Source organism: Crocodylus siamensis, chromosome 3 (assembly GCF_052110815.1).
Source record: "Crocodylus siamensis isolate JL-2025a chromosome 3, ASM5211081v1, whole genome shotgun sequence".
NCBI lineage: Eukaryota > Metazoa > Chordata > Crocodylia > Crocodylidae > Crocodylus > Crocodylus siamensis.
Genome location: NC_143397.1, coordinates 210,177,418 through 210,199,349, shown reverse-complemented (window position 1 = coordinate 210,199,349; position 21,932 = coordinate 210,177,418). Strand labels below are relative to the sequence as shown.

Below are 21,932 nucleotides of genomic sequence, written 5' to 3'. Positions count from 1 at the left end.
GTAGCATGTCATTCATTAGAAGCAGAAGAATACATATTTTAAAAATTAAATCTAATTTGTTTTGTTCCACTTACAAAACTACCGATTCACCAATATCTTTCATATAATCTACTAAAGTACTACACAATGGGTGTGTCTACATAAGATGCTTACTGCACATTAGCCTAATCACACAGTGCGGCAGTGCATCACAGCACAAACTGTGCTAATAGACTACTGGGAAGTGTTATTAGGCTAATGCACAGTAAGCATCATTAAATAACTGTGTGCTGATGCTACCAAGCAGTAACTCTAGGTACTGCACATTTAGTTAGTACTTTATTAAGCAAGTACTAAACTAAATGTGCAGTATCTAAGGCACATTAATGAACATGTAGACATACCTAGTATTGCATATGTATGGGCATATCTCCATCTGCATTTAAGCGCTACTAAATTTAATGTACATTAAGCTAATGCACATTAAGTGATTTATGGCAGGTGTCTACACATGTAGGGGCTCGGTACTAAAATTAAAATTAGTGCCAAGTCCCTGCAGCCCTGTTATGTGCCCCTACTGGCTGGCCAGATCCGGCACTAAAGTCTACACATGTGCTAATGCACCTTAACTAATTGCAATTAAATTTGATACCTGCATTTACAGGTATCAAATTTAGGTGTGATTAGCCAAATTTCACCATTTTTAATGTGCATTAAATAAGGCTAATGCGCATTAACGTGTCTCATGTAGACGCATCCTATATGTGCACTATATATTCATTTACACACATCCTATCATACTGGAAAACTGAGGCCTGATCTTGTTCCTACTGAAATCAATAATAAAATGTTCATAGCTTTCCCTAAAAATATCCATGGAATGATCTTATGTGGTTTAGTTATATGAACCAGGTGGGTGTTGCATTGTACAAAGAAAAGCACCATGACCACCAGGTGGTCAGGGGGCTTACAAGAAGGTGACAGAACGAACATTCTATTTTGACATATGTATACTGAAAATGATTGACAGCATGATATTCTTGGTGGTGACCTCCGAACCAGTTCTGCTCTCAATGCAGCTCCACTGAAATGGCTTCATTATTCAAGGTGCCGAACAACTTCAATGTTCATTGTTCAGTAGACAAGGCTCAAGGGATCAGACCTTAAGAAAATCAAGTAGCCTTTATTTTGATGTTAAAATGTAGCTGATCAGAAAATATTCCCCAAGGCCTATGTTTTAGAACTTTTTTTTGACAAGTTCCAATAAATAAGGGTTTAGGTGCCATATCTGCAGTACACCAGCTGGAAAAAAAAGGTATTAACATAATTTTCCTTTAGGCAATACAGTACCTCATTCACTGAGGTCAATGAAAGTTTTCCATTTCACTTGAATAGGAAGTTAGGGTGGAGCCAATGAAGATTCATACCTTAGTGTTCTCTGAATTTGAAACTTACAGAATTGTAAAATGGTACATTAGTGTGTATGGTTCTCTTCCTTGTGTATAGACATTAAGAGTCAGATATTGCTCTAATTGAGGCCAGTAGCAATATTTCCCTTAAATTTAAATGGTGTTGAATTGGTTGTTGTTGATCAATTCTTCTTCATCTTACAATATCGGCAATCTTCAATAACATCACTGACTTCAAAAAAACTACTTATATTAATTGTACGAGGCAACAGTCAATTCTTACAGGGCAACTCTTAAGCCACTATAAAAAGACCAAGTTTACCCAAGTGTAAATAGTATTTATCAATTCACCAACAGAAATTTCAGGGAATTTTTACATGGCACTATTAAAAAAATCTGTATTAAGGTACAAAGGATTTCTTTAGGTTTTCAGACCTCGCCACGCTGCTCTGGACCTATCCCACCAACATCCATTCATCTGGATTTCAACAATCCCAACTTCAGTCACAACCACAATTAGTTTTTCTTTCAAATATAACATCAGGACTTGTGAGTACTTCCAGTATAAAATTCTTACAAAAATGCTACTGTGAGTTATTTGTGGGCTGGCTCCATGTTCCATTAGGTAGACTGGTACTGAGGGGTTACCGGACAAATGAAACCTTCACCCAGGAAATACCCCTTTTCAAGAATCCATGATTTCAAGTTCTGGCTCCGCTGGTACTTTGTTTAGGCAGGAGGCATTTGTGGTGGAAATAGACCTGCAGATGAAACAGCATGCCAGGATGAAAGGAAATATTCCTGTGGAGCCCTCTCACTCCAGCAATTCTGTACTACTGTAAAGGCCTACATAGGCCCTTTAAGTTGTGGTCCAAGTTGGGACAGACCTGATGGCTGCCTTAGAGTAATGGGGAGGATGTCCCTGAACAGTAAAGTACAACTATTGATCCTTGTGCCAGTCTTACTACTCACTACTATTTGTCCCTTTGATTTTCATGGGGCTATGCATACTATTAAGCAGTAAACAAGATGATAAACTGCAAAAATGAGATTAACACAGACACGCCATGGACACTGCAGTAAAAATAAGGTGGTGATGGGGAGGTGGGGGGACGGATATAAAAATGCTCCTGAAACCAGATAAAGAACAAACTGAGACTGAGGGCCATGTAAAAAAATGGTTCCCAGACCCCCACCCTTATAGCAATTGAAAGCTGCCTTTTGTACTGTGACACTACATGTGCAGGGGTATTAGACTTTCATATTCACCAGAGTAACACTATCACATTTAACCCCCCCACACACACATACTGTGTGTAAAAAGGTGTTTGTCTGTGATTTTTAAAAACTGTTTCTTATTTGATTCCTTTTTTTGTTTCATTTGTGCTCTGTTTGTTGGAAGAAATAAAAATCAGCACTAAGACAGGTGTGGCTAAATTGCTGATGAAAGCCACCAAGGCTAAGATGTTGGAGAGAGACAGGATACTGAGTCAGAAGGAAAGGTCAGTAGGAGGAAAGCTTATAAATATTCTATTATTTGGCGCCTTAACTGAAACGCTGCTGAATTTTTCTCCATTTCAATTGCTGCCTTCCTCCTCCTTTTACTCCTCTCCCCTCTTCCATCCCTCTCCTATTGCTTCTTTTTCTTTCATCCTTCTGAGCTGTGTCGACGCCAGGGGAGAGGTCCAGAGCAGGAGGGAAGGTCCAGCAAGTCTGAAATAAAAAAAAAATTACAAAGAAAAGATAAAATGGGTTCAGAAATCCAGTCAAATAAAAACCAACATCTTTATATTTGTCTTTTTGATAAATGTCTCTCTCTATTGTATTTTAATGCTATAAGGCTAGGCAGTGAAAAATACTTCCTCCTGAATATCTCCAGTTATGATTTATATTTACAAGATTTATTACTATTTTTGATCAGGAATTTCTGAACCCATTTTAAAATTTCTATTCTGGTATGCCATCCCAAGCTTGCTAGCTTGATCTCTGAATGATGATAGCATCCTATATCAGGGCAGTACGTTAGCTCATGTCCTGAATCACAACTTTAGCTCCTTATCCAGCAAGTCTTATTGCATATCCCTGCATCCACTTGCAGTCCACTATCTATTCACACAAAGCAGATGGAAGAATCAAGGTCTTCTGGCACCTTATGGTAGAATTTGGTTCATGTTTTATGTTGTGGCTCAGTCAACAGTTCTGAGACATATGTACTGTTAATTAAATTTATCATTTGTTCGTTATATTCCAATGCCACACACTCTACTTGTGAGTAAAGCATGGTATTTGCTTATAGTTATCTATATAATACGAGTGCATCAATATATGTATGCATACCAACTCAAAAAAGGAGAAGAGCCAGAAGTTTTTATGAAATCTACTAACAACTTCATTACTGTCAATCTATTTTATGTGAAAGGTGTTCAGATGAAATCGTTTGGTAGAGCAGAACAAAATCCTATGATATAAATATAGGAACACTGTGAAGAATAAACAGGAAGACCAAGTGGTAGAGGAATTGTGCACATGACATCTTAACTAGACTCCCTGGAGCACATCATTGTACTTACAAAATGATTATTTGAAAGTTTTTCTGCTATGAGCTCCATCCCACGTATCTCAATTCTTATTATTCAATCAGATTTCTGACTCAAACCAGGCTACTTTAATGTGGCTGTTAGAGCACATTGCTTGTATCATATTTTTATGATATGAGTAACACAATGCTATTTTGGGAACGAACACACACCAGATCTTGTTTTGTGCTCATTCATATCATACTGCATTACGCATTTTATTAGCTTGGATTCAGCTTTTGGTATAGTTTAAAATTACAAGTGCTGTCAGTTGAAAAGTGACTAGTCCAGGTACAAAAATTTGCATTTAGCCAATATATAAAGCTCTCTGTAAACATAGCTATACATCTTTTTCTTCCAAAATCTTACACTGAATTTTGCAAACACCCATATAACAACAGTCAAACAGGATTGCTTATTATCTATGAGTTATGAGAGTGTATTATTCATTGTCACGTCATCTTACTGTTTATCAGCTCTTTCAACTATCGACAATTGATTTTATTCATATAGTATTGTGATTGATGATAACATCAAATTATACAAGGCACTAATGCCAATGCTACTGTATCATGCCAAAAGCATATCCATGATTCCCCATTGGGCACTGACTTAAATCAGACACTTAACAATGGACACAGAATCATAGAAAATAAGGGTAGGAAGGACCTCAGGAGGTTGTCCAGTCCAAGCCCCTGCTCAAAACAGGACCAGCCCCAACTAGATCATCCCAGCCAAAGCTTTGTCTAGCTGGGTCTTAAAAACCCCCGAGGATGGAGATTCCACCACCTCTCTAGGTAACCTGCTCCAATGTTTCCTCCCTGGGAGAAAATTCTTCCTAATATCTAGCCTAAACTTCCCTTGGTGCAACTTGAGACATTGCTCCTTGTTTTGTCATCTGCCACCACTGAGAACACTCTAGCTCCATCCTCTCAGTTACTGAAGCCCCTCTCAGTTTTTTCTTCTCTAGACTAAATAAGCCAAGTTCCCTCAGCCCGTCCTCTGAAGTCATGTGCCTCAGCCCCCTCAACATTTTTGTTGCCCTTTGCTGGACTCTACAATTTGTCCACAACCTTTCTGTGGTGGGTGACCCAAAGCTGAACACAGTACTCCTGATGTGGCCTCACCAGTGCTGAATAGAAGGGAATATTCACTTCCTTGACCTATTGGAAACACTCCTACTAATGCAGCCAAATATACCATTAGCCTTCTTTGCAACAAGGGCACACTGCTGGCTCATATTCAGCTTATTGTCTACTGTAACCCCCAGCAGAACTGCTGCCCAGCCAGTCAGCCCTGAGCCTGTACTGGTACATGGGATTGTTCTGTCCTAACTGCAGGACTTTGCACTTGTCCTTGTTGAACTTCATGAAATTTCTTTTGGCCCAATCTTCCAGTTTGTCTAGGTCACTCTGAATCCTAGCCCTATCCTCCAGCATGTCTACTACTCCTCCCAGCTAGGTGTCATCTGCAAACGTTCTGAGGGTGCACTCTGTGCCAGCTTCCAGGTCATTGATGAAGACATCAAACAAAACCAGACCCAGTACCAATCCCTGGGGCACTCCATTTGATACTGGCTACCAACTAGACATTGAACCATTGCTACACTCTGAGCCCGATGATATTACTGGGCAGTATTTTTCTAGGACCTGATTTATACTTATTTACTGAGTCTATGATATTCCAAACACACCTATAAAATTATGTAGTGTGAGGTAGTAAAAATTCAGCTCTGATAACATTTCATCTGTCTGTCTATCTATGGATGGCCTCTCTTACAGAACTCAAGCCTCTCTTACTGACCTCTCTTACAGAAAAAGTGTGTGTGCACATGCTCACACACATGAAGACCTTCCATGTATATTTTCAAATATTGGACACATCAAGCTTCAGACATACCAATTCACAGTGTTTACTATGGCCGTATACACCTAAAATTCATAATGCCTGTTCTCATTCAAATCTCCCCTAAAACCCACCTCTGCTGCAATCACTATAAACATTTTAACAAATATATTAAAATGAATAAGGATTAAGGACACCACTGAGAAGTATATGGCTATTATTGGCACTTACTTGGTCTACTCATAAGTACAATACAAAAAAATTGTGAATGAATATTTGAGCATGCAAACTGCATATGCATGAATCATCTCCTCATAATCATTGCACTTCACTTATTTTCCCAGGTCTCTGAAGTAAGTTCCATGCTAGCAGACCCCTTATATCCACTCTATAAAGACTCCCACATTTGCTAATGGGTATGGAACACACTGTAGTATTCAATCAAAATATTTAAGTAATTACATTTTTTTCAGAAAAAACACATTGAAAGTGATTTTTTTAATTGAGTAAAAAAAAAATTCTCAATTTAAAGGTTTTGTAATTTTTCTTTTTTTTGTTGTTTTTTATTTTTTTACCAGCACCCCTTACTGCTTTTTAATAGGGCTAGGCTTATACTACATATCTTTGTACTTCCATATCATATATTTGTTGTACTTCACCCAGAAAACTGGGATCCAAATCCTGGTAAGTTAGATCACTGTGCTACTCTAAAAATGGGGTAGGTGCACTACTTTAAAAAAAATAATAGCAGCAGCCTCCACTTAGCTGAAAAATTATCCCCCCCATAACATTAAAAAATGATAAAGCCTTTTTTCATTGCATGTAACTTCTTTTGTTTATAAGCTTCACATTCATGCAATCATGAGGCACTATCCTCCATAGAGCCAATTTTCAACCGTCACATCTAAAGAACTCACGCTGAATCAGGAGTTTTGCATGCAAAAGGAAAACAGAATCAATAGTAAGAATTATTCCTCTTTCCTTCCCCACCATGTTAAGAGGCAGAACTAATTTTACCCAATTTAGACAATGGAGGACAATTGGCTTAACTAGTAATATTCTAAATGTAGGACTGAATCTTAATGTTTCCTACAAGATCTATGGGAAATAGGGCCTGTAAGGATGACATATCTGAGGGCAACTAAAACACAATGCAAGGTAGCCTTTCATAGTTTCCTACATAGATTTTATTTTTAGGTGTACATACAGGGTAACTCTATAGTAGTACATGGCATCTATGGTGACTGTTGGCAAAGAACATTTTCAGAACCCTTACATTTCAGAGAAAAATACTCTTTCAATATTACCACTGAATTTTATATTACAGAGAGGGTATGGGGCAGGCATCATGCTCCAATTACTATACAACAGTAATTCTCAACCAGGGTGCTATGGCACCCTGGGTTGCCTTGAGATCCTTTCAAGGGTGCTGCAGGGTGCCACGCACTGTTAAAAATTAGGTGTTGTGATTCATGAGATAATCCCAGAATTTCAAATGGGAATCCACAGTGTTAAAATAATTCTGCCCTGTTGTGGCTTTTTTGAGTTTTTTGTAACAGAAGAATATCTCTATTATTTTTCTGTAGTCAAAAATGAGTGAAAGCAAAGAGCTAGCCTTTTCCAAGGGGTGCCTTGAGTCTAATGAAGGGTACCTTGAGTCTAAAAAAGGGTTTAGAACCACCGATATGTATCAATTCCTTCATTTCAAGAGACAATGTATAACCCCAATGCCCATTAAGTTTAATGAGGGATGCTAGTGCTCAGTGTATCTTTGGATCAGGCCCTGAGTGACTGCCATGTCTTTTAGAAACAGCTTTATCAAACTCAGTTTTGTTCTAGATTTAGTTCATTGCTATAGCGAAGAAAGAAAGAACATTTAGTATGGTACAATTATTTTAATATTCTAAGCACTAAAGAGCGCTATATCAAATCATGCACTTAAAAAGGATCATAATGGTATTCACCAAATCATTTGTGTAAATCTAAACACTTTAAAGCAACATAAAAATACCATATACTGTGCACTGGATATCTGCAAAGCATAATGCTGCTATCTTTTGGGAGTTTGCAAGTTTTCTCTTTCATTTAATACATCTGAAATTGAATATCTATGTGAAGCTCCTAGCAGACACTTGAGACACATTTTTGCCTCAGGTGTCAATGAGATGATATGCCCACTCTACAGCCAAATTCAGACTTGCTTTAGTAATTCCCACTAATATTTGATTTTGCCCAATTTTCTTTGTATTGACCCCACACACAATTCAAGCTCAGGGCCTCCACTGATAGAGATGTCGATAAATCTAACAGAATAATTCAACTATATGAAAAGTGTTGGTATATGATATGTTTACACATTGGGGCTTGCCTTTCACCAGGCTGGTCATTAGTATCAAGGTCACATTGGATATGGTATTGTTCCTTAATCTTCAAATAGTAGCAACAGCCTATACTGCCTTTTTTTTCATCTGTTGCTTGCCAAGAGCTGTGACCATTTTTCTCTGAGGACCTCACTTTTGCTAATGCAAAGTGTCAGCTGTACTGAGATCTCTGCACTGACTCATCCCTTACTTCTGAGTAAAATTCAGTGGAAGTAGAAATGAGTGACAGCAGTCCCTCCCACCATCTGGAGAAGTCCATCAATGTAAAAATAGCTTAACCAGGCCTCCACAGACTGGGGAAATGGTCATGTCTGGATAGTTAGAGAAAAGAGCCTGGGGAATGGTAGCTACTTCATGTACTATCATACTCATGATGAGGCCTCTGTCAGCATTAATTCATTTGAGTTCTACCTCCACCCCTGTAAACCCCTCAGCAGCAAGATTTGTGGCCACGCCAGAGTAGAAATTATAACTTTTATCACAGTAACCCTTAGATTTCAACCAAGTCAGAGCCTTCTGTGCTAGGCATTGAAGTGCAAAGACAGAATGGCTCTTAAAGCAGGTAATGTAGAAAGCCAAGCTATTATTATGATGGGTCTAAAATGCAAAAAACAGCCAGAGAGGCTTTCTATCGGAATGACTGGAACTTCTTTGGCAACCTAAGGTCTATTCCATACTTCCCACAGATGTCTGCATGTTCCAGAGATGGAGGCTACAACCCTTGCTGTAGGTAACAGAAGTGTCTATCACTTGATGAAACCACATGGACTAAAGGCTGTAGAGTTTTTCCACTTACCTTTGTCATCTGGGGCCAATTTTTATTCTGCCTGTTAGGCACCTAAGTGGACTTAGGTACATAAGTGCAATTGTATGCCACTCTGATTAAGTCCTAAAAATCCAGTAATACATCTACTTCCGTAACGCATCATCTTACTATAAAGCCTGAGTCACAAAAACACAGTGAGGAGTCAAACTCACTTAGACTTCTCATTAATTATTTTGCATTCATTATTTTGCGGGACTCAAGTAAAACAGAATCACACTTAAGCATGTAGGTCCACTGAAATGCCTAACAGACCACTGGTATAGGTTATCTGACCCTCAGTGCCTTCTATTTGCAAATGGTTCATGTTGGTCCAGATGTCTCAGTACATTTGATAAATATTGCCAATCTGTAGCAGCAAACATGTTTATGAGTGTTATTTTAATATTAGTTCCAAATCAGACTGAAATCAGTTGACCTGATATTTTTATTATATATATATGTTACTGTACTATACTATCAGTGATAACAAAAAAAATCATTCTTGTCTAGCAACCTGAAATTTGCTTACTAAATGATGGATCACATTGATTATTTGTTTTAATTGCTGGCAGATGATTTATATAGCCAGGAAAATGCATGCAATTGTGTAAAGATAAAGCATCTCAGAAAACTGACCCAGATCAATGTCTATGAGCTTCCAAAAGTTTAAGTACATTATTGAAACTACAGTAACATTTTTGAAAAGGAAAAAAGGCATGATGAAATAAAATGACCCTTTGTATTAAGGTATGAGGAAAAGGTAGACAAATTTGAAATAATACTAGAACTGTTTTTGGACTAAAAATAATTAGATGTGTCAAAAAGGTATATCTGTTGAAAAATAATTGAATTTACGCTGTGTTCAGCAAAAGAGAAAGTAGCATCAATGACCTTTCTGGGCAAAAAGCAAGCAAACAATTCTAGAAAAGCTGTGGCAAATAAACAAATAATATCAAGCAGAGCAACTCTATTTAGAAACTAAATATAATATCAACTTATATTTTGATGTCTCATATAATAAATATTTTGTAGTACCTGTAATGTGCACTATTACCTTATCTATTGTTCAATCTTGCAAAAAAACCTCCACAAGTGAGTAACTTTATGTACTCCAGTAACACAATTCACTACTTGCCTGCTACTCATGCAAATGCTTCTCATGTGAATTGAACAGCTGCAGGATTAGGGCAGTCCTGTTCTGAGCAATTAGCTGTTTACAGATTCACTAAGCAGTAAACAAGGAATGTCCAGCCTTTACTCAGGTCTTTTATAAAGATGGTAGCCATCCCAAGATTAAAGTCTATAAAATAGCTCCCTCTCAACCTTTCACCATTCTTGCTCCTCTTTTTCCTCTGATGCTTTTGATTTCTTTGATAAATTCTCATTGATTTTAAAAACTTCCCACTGTAGCTGCTACTTCTTCCACAAGTCCTTCCATGCACAAACCGGTGGGGCTGAACATTCTCATAGATAAACTAAGCTCATTTAATTCTGCCTGAGCAGGAAAAAATGTATAGTAATAAGCATTTATCACAGTGAATATTTTCTAAGGGCTCATTGTCATTTTTTGGTTTCTCTCTGGACACATTGAAAAAGAACATTCTTTACATTGCCTGCAGACTAACAACTAAAAGAACAAAACAGTGATCCTAAACTAAGGAAACTAGCTTACTTTAGTGGTTGTGCAAAATTAGTAAAAGAATATCAGCACTGGACAAGTTTCTGCCATAATGTTCATGATCATATGTTTTGCTTTCTTTTACCAGTTAGGACTAGGTTGAAGAAAGTTAGAAGCTGTTTCTGTATTCCATTAGGCTCCTATATTGCCAGGGTCACATGCATCATAGTTTTCCATCAAGAAATAAGCCATTTTCAGCCTAGCTTCAGAAATATCAACAGTCATTAAAAACATAAAGGAATCAGCTGCATCCCTGGGCAGAGAAGTACATCTGCTATTGAGGCCAATGCATATGAGGGCTGAATTAGGTCCTTTAAGTCAGACACAATTTAAATAGCCTTATTCTCTTCACTTTGTGAACTTTTAGAATGTAGGACTGAATAAAATGGAAGACATTTTGCTCTGAGGCAGAAGGACACTGTTAATGGCTGATACAATGTACAAGCATTACCCATTGGTTTTAGGGTAATGCTTTAAAAGAATGAAAAGCTAGAAAATAAGCACCTTTGGGGGAAAAGAACTCTAAATTGGGGGGGGGGGAGTTCTCAAATATACTATAACAAACTTTCACATTGATTCTAATCAGAAGGACACTATTAACATGTACTGGCCAATAGCCAGTAGTTGATTGAATCAGCTTTAGATAAAAGCACCAAAAAGCCCAGCTGAAACACCTGATCTATACAGATGCTGCAGAGCACCATTGAACTAATGTGCTGCTTCTTCCAGTAAAGTTATTTTTTTTCCCACGTCTGTCAGCAACCCAGTGGCCATGGCTAGTATGTATGACAAATAAGGAATGACTAGAGAACCTTAGAGATTTACAGGGGAAAAAACTCCCATTCAGGATGTTACCATATAGTGTAAAAGAGGGTTCCCTCCCCCTCTGTGTTTGCCCCCAAATATATTTATAAGAGAGCATCTGTTCAAGAAAGATTAATTCAAACTAGAAAAGATCTAAAGAAGAGTCAGTGGGATTATCAGCAGAACAGAGAGCCTCTCATGCAAGACAACAAAGGGTTTGTCTATGGTAAACAGCATAGTGCCATATAGTGATATCAAACCTAGTTTGAGTTAAAAAAACAATATGACCATCTTTGCAACTAGGAAAAATGGTTAATTACCCTAAAAGGAGAGCCACTTGAATGCATCTATAGTGTTTCCAGTACCAAACTAGCTTGTCTGGATGGCTTTTCTACACTGTACTGGCCAGACAAGTGATGTATCTTGCCTACAAAAATTAAGGCTGTGAAGGGATATGATTGTTTTCTAGAAATACATCAGTGGGACAAAGACTGGGGAGGGAGAACAGATTATAAGGCTAATGTTGGCACAAGAACAAATGGGCATAACTGGCCAGGAAAAAAATTGGCTGGAAATTAGTAAAAGGTTTTTAGCCACCAGAGGCAGGAGATTCAGGAACAATTTTCCAATAGAAACAGTAAGGGCAAACAATTTTAAGGTGGAGATTGATGGATTTTTTTAACAGAATAATATGGCATGGTGCAGCAGGGGACTAGATCTGATGACCCTTGAGGTCCTTTCCAAACCTGAGTCCTTATATCAGAAAAGGCTGAGAGTCCCTTTCATCATCTCTTTTGGGACACTAGGGTACTTAATATCCTGTGTCTTGCTTGTTTACAACTTCTTTTTGAGTGAGGGTACTTAGTACCTTGTAGTCAGGCCACTTGTGTGTCAGACTTTCATCCAACTGTTAGCAAAGACTGAATATTTAATGGAAAAAAACTGTTACTTTCCAGGGCTTTCAGTTTAGAGATCTCTGTACAAGCATATTAATTGCCTCACTTCCCTTGATCAGAAGAAGAATTTAAAATATAAAGACACTGATAAATGTCCAGATATTAATATTCACAGAAGTAAAATTTACTACAGAAATACAATGATTTCCCACTCAGTGGTTTTCTTTTTTTTATACATACAGAATGCAGCAAATGCTGTAGTAAAAATAATACCCCAATTCAATAGGTAGGCATTTTAGTAATTTCAAGTGTATTACTTATAAAATTCATTATCCTAAAACCCATAAAAAGGCAACCCATAGTTGTGGACAATGCTTCTGGCTTTTCACATGTGATTTCAAAAAACTTCATTTATGACATAAAGCAGTACATGCTTGAAAATTCCAAACTGAAGCTGACAAACCTTTCGTAACTCAAATTCTACCAAGACCCTGCAGGATGCAGAGTGTTAAATAGTGTCCTCCTTACAAAATAAGGCCTGCTGGCCCAAATTTTTAACAACACATAGGCTGCCTTGGACACAGTTAAGTTGTACGTGCAAAATAATTTAACCCCAACTTGTACACATGGAAAAGTTCATATAAATGTACATATAAACTCCTGACTCGTGAACATATAACAAGGTGCCCAAGAGTAGTGCCAGTCTAAAACTTATTATCTTGGACTTCAAGCCAAGATAAAGTGAGCAAGATTTGGCTTAGAGTCAGCAACTATCTACTATCCAAATTATTCATACAACACACCTGCAACATTGAAAAAAGGCAAGACAAGCCATGGACCAAAGGGAAGTCAGCAGCTGGAAACTGCTTGCCTAATTTATTTGTTTAAACATCTGCACAATGCTAGAAATGCCTGGCTAGCTGTCCACTCTCCTCAGTTTCAAGAAAGAAAAAAAAACCCTTGTAATTTAAAAAGAAAAGGAAGCAAAAGAAGATAGCATTCTGATCACTATTTATATTCATGTATTTCTCTCCATCTCCATTATGAAAATATAAGCAGTCTGAAACTTCTTAAATGTGGATTATTGCACCAATAGATTGTAAGTACTCCAAAGAACTCATCATTATCTATCAGATAAATATCTAGATAGTGGCTTCTTGAAACATGGATTATTAGCTCAATATATCGTCAAAGGTAGTCCATCATGTCAATGCAGCTGCCATGCATGCAAAGTACACTTTTGTGGAAAAAGGACACCATCCCTACATAATCACTACATTTCTACAGAGATAGCCGAGGTCAGTGGATTTTGTTGCTCCACATACTCAGCAAAATAACTTTCCATCACACTTGGTATACAAACTTCCCAATTTCAAAGAGCAAAGCAGTTAGAAGAATACAGTGTCTCTTTCAAATGCCCCTGTATTCCCATCAATTCAAAACTGACAAAATGTTTGGTTACATCTGGGGAGGGAGGGAAACTGTTTTTCAGAAGAGTTTCCTTGTTTTGGCTGAATGCAGAGTATATTTTTAGAAAGGTGTTATAAATCTCTGAAAATTGTCTACACACAACGCTTTAAACAGTCCCATCAGCATAAAAGTAAACACAGAGAACACTGCAGATCGAAACAATCAGTACTTCAACTTTAACAAATCACTTCCTGGGGGGGGGGGGGAAGAGGGAAATCACCACACCTCTCAGTTGGAAAAATCTCTCCAAATCTTATCTTAGTGATCCAATACCCTGCCTCTAAATCAGGGAGGGTCTTAGGCACTGCAAAGCAGTTACATGCTTTTAGTGGGAAGTAACAGTTTCTTCCCCAATCCTGAACTCTCAGTGACCGTCACGCGAAGTCACCGCTTCTCATCCCTGGCAGACAAGTAACATTAATAATCATCCAAACAAAACGAAGCACCTGAAAACAAAGATCGGCTCCTAATTAATCTCCATCCCAATGAGCCAAGCCTGACAAGAGCCGATCTGCTGCCTTGTTCACTCCTGAATAGGAGGAACAGAAGTTGGAAATCTTCCGGATATGGAGTATATCTGGCAACGAGCCAGCCTCTCGCAGGGCTTCTGCTCTGCTGCTTCTCTCCCAGCCACCTAAGACTTAGTAGTGGGCATTTTCTACACCCCCCACACATCATATTTCTTACTCGCAATCCACTCCTTTTATTTTTCAGCCCTCGAAGTGTCCCCTCTCACCACCAGGTTTCACTGCAGGTCATGCCGCCCCCCCCCCCCACCGCCACCCTGCTACATAGTACAGTAGAGAAACCACCACTCGCAGCTTCAACCGACCTGAGCTCAATCAGTGCAATATTTTGCAAACATCCACGCGATCAGGAGGCAGACAGGGATTTAGCTTCATCTTCCTTCTACTGCGGAAATACCTTTAGCTGCGAATCCGGAGAGACTAATATATATATATATATATTACAAAAAAAATCTCGTAATATAATTTACAAAGAGTGGAAACGCCTCCAAGGAGATGAAGTACCTGCACTGGGGAGATGCTCAGTTGTTCACTTCATCTTCCGTTGACAAGGAAACCAAACCGCACTTCATTCTCCAGGAAAACCTTCCACTGCCACCATTTGAAAATGTATTTATTGGTATATATGTATCTATCTAGCACCAGCATCATCATCATGGCAATCACAAGCATTATAAGATTACGCAGGTAAAAGAATGAAGAAGTCAAATGTGCAAAAGTAAACGATCATTGGCTTGGATTTTTTTTTTCTCTCTCTCTTTGGGTTGGTTTTAAGGAGGAGGAAAAAAAAGTATTTAAAAAGGATCAACTGCCACGAGCTGCAAGAAAAGTTTCACGTTATAAACGGGCATCAAAAGCAGAAGAAGGAGAGGGGGGGAGGAAAAACGCTGCTGACTGCACCGAGGGGCAAAAGGGGGAAATCACAGCAAAAAGCAACAAAACGAGCATCTCGCACCCGGCTTGCATTTTTTTTTTTTTTTGCAAGATCATAAACTCTTGGTAAACACGGCTTGTAAAACGCATTTGCAATTCCCCACCAAAAAAAAAAAAAAAAAGCCACACCAAATAATATTAGTAAAGCCCCAAGAAGATGAAAAACAACACCAAAATTTAAAACCCCATCAGGGATTAAGAAAAAAACAATCCTCTGCAAAAAAATAAAAAGGGGAGTTATAAAACACATGCCTTTTGTTTTTGCTCTTTTTTTGTTTAAAAAAAAAAAAGCAACGCTTTCTAGGTCATACAGTGCACCACAAAACCAGTTGCATACAGACAGAGAGAGAAAGAGAGAGAGAGAGAGATGAGAAAGGTCTGGCTAGAGACAGAGCCCGTCGCTGGACTGGCGAGTCGTCTCGCTTATCGCTATCGGGCTCGTCCTCCCGGCCAGGATCAGGCCCCTGCCATCCCCGCCGACTCCCAGCCCCGGCAGCACCGTCTGCTCACAGTTTAGTCCCCCATCGCATGCTAGGGAAAAAAAAAAAAACAAAAAACCAAGAAACTTGCCCTCATAAAAAACAAAAAAAAAGGATCAAATCCCTGGAAACAATAATCAAAGAGGAAGAAGAAGAAGAAGAAGAAGAAGAAGAAAAAAAAGAAGCAAAAATAAAAAAGGAAGAAAAAAAAACCCGGGACAAAAAAAAAATAAAAAAAAGGAAAAAAGGGAGGACAAGAATGCCGGCGGAAAGGTACTCACCGAGCGGGAGTAAAAGGGAGGAATAAAAATGAGTTACTACAAAATACAGTATGGCGGTGGAGGAAGGAATGAGGCGCTTTTTCTTTTTTTTTTTTTTCTTTCTTTTTTTTTTTTCCTCCTCTTTCTATTTTTTCCCCTCCCCTCGCTCCGGTCGCTGCCTCAGGCGGCGGGCACGTGACGCGGCAGCCAGGCTGACTCGCAGGCAGGGGGGGAAGGGGTGAACCCCACCGGAGGAGCCCGACTCACTCGCGCGGCGGCGGCGGCGGGGAGGAGACTGGAGCCCGCAGCGAGCGGCGGAGGCTGGAGGCGGCGGCAGCCAGACAGGAGCAGGTGCCCCTCGCACGGGCTCCGCGCGCTGCGTGACACACGCACACTCACTCACACACACACGCACACGCACGAGGCAGGCAGGGGACAGGGCAGCTGGCGGCGGCTGCAGTCGGGGGAGCGTCGGAGCCCCCCCGACCTACCCCCACGTGTGTGTGTGTGTGACGCCTGGGGGGGGGGTGTCGCACGCTGGGGCCACTTGCTCCCTCCGCATCTCGAAGTCCCCCCTCCCCGCTGCTGCGCCCGGAGCCGGCCCCATGCACCTGGCACCTGCGGCTTCCCTCCCCCGGCGCCGCGGGCGGGCAGAGGTGCGGGGCTGGGGCCGTCCCGTCCCGCGGGGCCGGCTGCAGAGCGCTCCCCCTCCCCCTCCCCCGCTGCCCCGGCGCCGGGGGCGCTCGCGAGCCGGGGCGCGGGCTGCGCCCCCCGCGCCGGACCCGCCGCCTACTCCGCTCGCGTGCCCTGCGCCCCTGCCCTGCCCCCGGGGACAGGTGGGGCTGCTGCTTTCAGGAAGGAAGTTCCCGGCAGAAAAGCAGCGGCGCCTCACCATGCCGGGTCCCCCGAGTTAACTCCGGGGAGAGGAGCTGGTCGCTTCATGCGGGTGCCCCCTCCTGTGAAGGAGCACGTACCGGCTCCGCCCCCGCAGCGACCCAGGGCCACTTAGACTTGGGCGCTGGACAGCCCTGTTGCACCCTGCACAAGAAACAACCCAGAAAAGCGCAGCCCAGAGACAAGCCGAGGGTCGTTCTTTAATCATCCCTGTTCCAGCGCAGCCTTCCTCTTTCCGTCTTCGTCGGCAAACCCTGCAGTTGCTCGCTGCTGGGAGGAAGAGGAGCTTTCCAGTCTCTAACTGGTAGCCCAGTAAAGGATGGGACCATTTCAGCATGGCAGTGTGAAGCCTGTGCAACTCATCAGTGAGTCTCACTGCAGAGTCTCCATGTTAAGGGAGCGACTGCACGAGATGCCTGGAGTGCAGTAGGCTAAATCTATTGCACATTAGCATGGCAGGCAAAACCGGTCGGTGCCAGTGCGCTAACGTGCAGTAATTTTAGTCTACTGTGCATTAACGTCACAACAAGACCGTTCGTTTCTGCTAATGTGCAGGAGTGCTGATTACAGCACCATAAGTTAGTATCTGGCATTACAGGTACTAAAGTTAATGCACTGTAATTGTGGGGCATTAATGAATGTGTAGACGTGCCCATTGGGATTCTAAATGGACGGACCAAAATAATTTTGGTTTCATGGGAAAACAAAATACTATGTCAAAAACCAACAAATCTCACTGAGTATTTGGTTCATGTTGGCAAATGGGTATTGCCCTGCAGCAGGGGAGGCTTGTGGAGGAAGATATCTCTGTGGAATCAATGTGTCCAGGGCTATAGGTGCCTCCACAAAGAATACATTGAAAAGGACTCTGCAAGCCAGACAGCTCTTATACTGGTGTTTTCCTTCATTCCCAGCTCAGAATTCAGATGTCGGGAAAGGAAAGAACTGTAAGTTAGAATAGAAGATACCATTGATAGGAGTAAGTGCAGAAGAAATATCCAAGTCAGACTAGAGGCCAAAATGAGAAAGTGGTTCCTGTATTCTCTTTTGTTCGGTTCTCTTCTTTTCAATCCTTATGATTTTCCCAAACTTTTTATTTCTTCGTTTTAGTCATTTGTTTTAGATCAACTATTTTCCCCTTACACATAAGCAATAGTAGAAACAATGTTCCACTATGCTCATGCTGTTCTACTTTTTCCATTGCCATATTTATTCTGTGTGGGTTCAATTTAAACACCAGTTATTTTATGGGGAAACATCTACATAGCCAATCAGGATGCAAAAGAACAATAAGATTACTACTCAAAAAGAAAATTACTGCTTTGATCGGTACAATGATGATTTTCTGAAGTCAAGATTGACAGCAGCATCCCTGCATCTTGGTCTCCTAACTCAGCCCTTCCTTATCATTTGTTAAGTCCATTTCCCCACAAATTTTCTGTCCTTCCAGTCCTATACCTCTACCTTAGCGTTTTGGTGGATAGCGTTTCTGTTTCTTTTTTGTTTTCAACTTGTTTTAAAATTGTAGCTCTTCAGAAGAAAGAATAATGGCTAGAGTTTAACAATATAAAATAAAACATATGCTTCTTTGGGTTTCTTTCTCTTTATTTTTGGTTTTAAATTTGTTCTGGCTTTTCATACGGCTCCCAGCTGCTCTTTTATGACTGAGTTTGGCTTTCAGCACTGGGACTGTAGATCTCAGAACTCTGAGGGAGCTATAAATGAAGAAATATTAAGGGATCCTTAGGGATATTGAAAACCCCTAGGAAATAAAAATGGTTTATAATGTAACTAACACATCAAACAACAGTGATTTACATAGTGACAAACTCAGTCAACATTGTCATAGTTGTGGTATAATCTGGAAATTCAGCATGTATAAAATACATTTTCTTGCATTCGGTCCCTGTAAGGATTAATCACTGCATGGAGAAATATGGCCCAATGAGCTAAGGAGTAAAGCCTAGTCCTATAGATTTAGCAGTATTCAGCTTGAAAGCAAATCAGTAGGTCCCAATAACATTCCTATTTGCAGGATCAAGGCCTAAATTAGAATTTCCTTTTGTTGCTGTTCTATTGCCATCACTGCTTATTATTTTTATATAAATTTGTGCAGGTTTCTTTCTGAAAAATAAAAATAAAATAAATTATTTAATGTAAGAGCATGTACCATTGTCCAAGAAATGGCCTAAATTCTGAGTGATGGATCTGTATCCTATCAGGAACCTGGATAGAAAAAGTACATAGGATTTGGAATACATATTTTATGAGTTGCAGTAGATGTTATTTATAAATTGGATTGCAGTTGTTTTCATATCAGGTAAATATGTATTTGTGCATGTTGTCATTTTTAAATTACATATATATTTGATACAGTGTAACAGCCAAAATATCATTGGGCACATCCATACTTAAACACTTACTAAAACTGCATTGTTCAGTTTGACTTAAAGGCATATATGCACAATGCTGTATTGCATTCTATGTGAGAGAAAAGCTCCAACATCATAAGACTTAACTTCTCAGTCTAGGCATGATCATAAATATTGAGAAAATGAACTCTCAAGTTTGTAAAGGCTTGATCATACAGAGTGTAGGTAAAAGTCAGGGAAGAGGACAGCTGATTCACCAAAAGGTGCCCAGAATGGTGATTTTCTACTCATACTCTGATTATGAGAACTGAATTGTTGGAGGTAAATGCTGTGTGTCGTCTGGCAAGAACACGGTGTCCAGGGTAGGTTAAAAAGGACTGAGTAACGCATGGGATGTATCCTAATAGGAACTGGTTCTGGCCCTTCTTCTAAGAGGTCCTGGCCCTACAGACTTCTCAATGCTAGTGAAAGATGAATGAAGAGCTTAAGTGAGAGAGATCAGCATCTAATGCATAGATTTTACAATCTGGTATGTGGAAGTGTGCACAATACTCAACAAAAGGAACCATGCTTGTCACCAGCAATGCATCAATTAAATTGGAAGAGAAGGGACAGGGGCCTAAGGTCACAGCCAAGGCAATAGATGTTTAAATTCAACTCACTGCATGCAAATGATGTGCCTAGTGGCCATTTTTTAATTTTTCATATGCTCCTGCTATCTAGCAATAAAACCTCATTGAAGTGAATTCAAAAGCTGCCTTTAAAAGTAACCAACAATATGGCATACCTGAGCAATTCTGTACCTTGCCTACTGATACAAAAGATTCCCAAGAAATATCATTTTTTACAATCAGCTGTTCACTGCCATGTGAAAGATGGTGAACCTAATGTTCTTGTTAGCCATCTGGACTATGCTATGCTTAGCAGTCTCAGTGGTGATTCAGTGCAATTTCTCACAATCCCTATATTTCCAGCTGTAGCATCAAACACCTGTCTGGGATAGAAATAAGCAAATACAAAGACTGCCATCACACCCATCATCTGTATGCACTGGTTTGAATTTAAGCATCTATCTATGCTGTCACCCAAGGTCTACTGTATATCCACCTTGCCCTGACTGCATTCCCCCCATTCTGCTGATACTGGTATCAGTGAACACAAAGTGTTCTCATACTGTTCAAGCAAGTGTGCACATTCCCCTTCAATATGCAGACACTTTCCTGTGCAGATACTAAGCAAACACTAAGTGGTCTAGGACCAGCACTTTGTCTTTTTACATATAAATCAGTGATTCAGGAGCTTGTATGACTGAGTCTTATGTGGGCAGAGATAGTAGGACTCCCTACTTACTACAAAACTGTTTCAAAATTAAAAGTATTCTCTTTTCAGATAAAATTTTTGAGGCTCGGTTCCTCTTTTAAAATGGGTAACAAAATGTGCAATAACTACAGCATTAGTCAACGTAGCTCTGGGGCTTCAGGATCATCTAGTATGACTATGCAGAAAGATAAAGGATAGGAAATTAGCTAAATTACCAATAAATAAATTATGCATGAGCAAAAGTCATTCTTGAAGACAAAGAAAAATTTGCATTTCTTGGACAGGGATCTGCAAAAATAGCTTTTGAAAAATGAATGTTTGCTATATATGAGCATAAATTTATTTACAGATGTTTAAGTCTTGGCTTTTTGTAGTTTAATTGCACCAATGATGCTGAACTTAATTTTTACTTCAAATTTTAGGTGAAGCCCATTCTGTTAGAAAGATGACAAAAATTTGGACATTATTTTAGTACAGGTACAAGCAATACTGGGCACTTCATTTTTTTTCTCTTTCATTTTCCCTCATTGTTTTGCTTTTCTTTTCCAACATCATCTAATACCCCTCTTTATCAGTTCTTTTCATTTTCACAGAGTACATTGCACTTTTTTCTCTCCCTTCAACTTCTTTGCCTATTCTTTTTTAAAGCTACTATATTTATCTGTACACTAACTCACTTCTGTTTCTTCCTTTCCAACTGGAACTTCTGAGAGACGGGGAGCAAAAAAATCCAATAATAAGTGACAAAAGGAGTAAAAGCAAACATAACTCTGTTGTAAGTAGAGAAAATAAAATATGTATGTTACACCTACCACACGGGGAAATGAAACAAAAATAATTTCAGAAAATCTTTGGTGTCTTTTTGGTACATTTTTTATTTACACTGCTGAGTGAGTGGGGCAGTTTTAAGTACTGACTAGTTTGTGCTCTTGAAATTTCATTATTTTTGCCTGTTAGGTACTGTGTCCCTTAAGGCAATCACATTACGATCAAAGTACACAGTGTACAAAATATTATTATTAATGTTTAACTTCAAAAGAGGGCTCCCCCAATCTCTTTTGCCATTTTATTTTGTTCTTTGCTTGTAATAGTTAATTAACAAATAAAACCAATAAATCAATCTGGCCATTGAGTTTTGTACTAAATAAGCCTGTGGATAGTGTGAGATAAAGCAGAACATGATAACATTTAGTGGTCTGTACCATCTGTTCTTATGCATTAATTTTCTGTATGACATCTCTTCATGTAAGGAGTTTTGAACATGTTTGTTTGTTTATTAACTGCAATATGGCAAGCAAGAGGTG

The 21,932-nt window shown here is 39.6% G+C and overlaps 1 protein-coding gene across 6 annotated transcripts in view; it reads right to left on the bottom strand.

Annotated features, from left to right (window-relative positions):
• Positions 1-21,680, bottom strand: part of RALYL (RALY RNA binding protein like) — a 709,413-nt gene extending 687,733 nt beyond the window's left edge. For 3 of the 6 annotated variants that reach the window (XM_090040249.1, XM_090040253.1, XM_090040254.1), the window contains exon 1: positions 16,064-21,680. The gene's annotated coding sequence lies outside the window, so the exon portion shown is untranslated. The other 3 variants (XM_090040250.1, XM_090040251.1, XM_090040252.1) reach the window with 2 other exon arrangements.
• Between the last annotated feature and the right edge of the window lie 252 nt (positions 21,681-21,932).